Source organism: Octopus bimaculoides, chromosome 18 (genome assembly GCF_001194135.2).
Source record: "Octopus bimaculoides isolate UCB-OBI-ISO-001 chromosome 18, ASM119413v2, whole genome shotgun sequence".
NCBI lineage: Eukaryota > Metazoa > Mollusca > Cephalopoda > Octopoda > Octopodidae > Octopus > Octopus bimaculoides.
Genome location: NC_068998.1, coordinates 9,845,851 through 9,847,264, shown reverse-complemented (window position 1 = coordinate 9,847,264; position 1,414 = coordinate 9,845,851). Strand labels below are relative to the sequence as shown.

The 1,414-nt window shown below is 40.1% G+C and overlaps 1 protein-coding gene across 5 annotated transcripts in view; it reads right to left on the bottom strand.

Moving 5' to 3' along the window:
• The window catches only part of LOC106874611 (glycoprotein endo-alpha-1,2-mannosidase), a 76,209-nt gene that overhangs the window by 33,614 nt on the left and 41,181 nt on the right, over positions 1–1,414 (bottom strand). The gene's annotated exons all lie outside the window — the stretch shown is intronic.

Sequence of the window (1,414 nt, the reverse complement as noted above, 5' to 3'; positions counted from 1 at the left end):
TTTCTTTTCTTTATCGTTTCTTTATCTTTTTTAGGTGTGGGGGGGGTCTTTTTTCTTTTTTCTTCTTTTTTTTCTTCTTTGTTACTTTAACATCCCTATATCATCACCATCATCAGCAACATCTTTTTTTTTTTATTATTTTAAATTTATCCTCGTTGCTAACACCACATAATCATTCATTATCAACGTCATCATCATCATCATCATCATCGTCATCATCATCATCATCACAATGCCACCATTGCTGAAATCATCACTGTCGTTGTCAGCGTCATAGCTATCATGGCTAATGCCATTATCTTCATTGTCATAATCATCATCATCGGCAATATCATCACCTTCACCATGATTGTCGTTTTCATTTTTACAGTAGCCATCACAATCACCATCACTATTTTTCTCGTTTGCTTCCAAATCATTTCCATTCAACATAATTACCATCATCATCATCATCATCATCACCATCACTATCAACAACAACAACAACTTCACTGTTTGCTTGCTGCAGGGTCCACAATCAGACCCCATTCAACAGTGAACTTGCTTCACCTTATCAGTCTTTCGTTGCCTCACTCGACAATTGTTCGTTCTATCACTCAAAAGTAATTCATTCCTTTCATTCCAACAGTCATCCATCTCCTCACTCAATCACAAACCTATCCTTTCAAGTGTCATTCGTTCCATCATTCAAAAGCCATTCATTCTTAGACTCTACAACCGTCTAGTTTCCTCACTCAACAGATATTCATTCCATCATTCAACAGTCATCCACCCCGTCACTCAGAACATAGCGGCAGATGAAATACCGCTAAGCATTTCGCCCGGCGTGCTAATGATTCTGCCAGTTTGCCGCCTTTTTTCAGTTTCTGCCTACCGAATCCACTCACAAGGGTTTGGTTGGTCCATGCCAACAGCAGAAGATATTTGCTCAATGTGTCACACAATAGGATTGAAACCTGAACCATGTGGTTTAGAAAGTAAACTTTCTACCACACAGTCACATCTGTTGTAAATCTTGTCTTGTAAAAATTACAGTTGGATGGATCATGGAAACATACTCTCTCTTTACTCTTTTACTCTTTCAGTTGTTTCAGTCATTTGACTGCGGCCATGCTGGGGCACCACCTTTAGTCGAGCAACTCGACCCCAGGACTTATTCTTTGTAAGCCCAGTACTTATTCTATCGGTCTCTTTTTGCCGAACCGCCAAGTTACAGGGATGCAAACACACCAGCATTGGTTGTCAAACGATGTTGGGGGGACAAACACAGACACACAAACACACACATATATATATATATATACATATATACGACAGGCTTCTTTCAGTTTCCGTCTACCAAATCCTCTCACAAGGCTTTGGTCAGCCCGAGGCTATAGTAGAAGACACTTGCCCAAAGTGCCACACAGTGGGA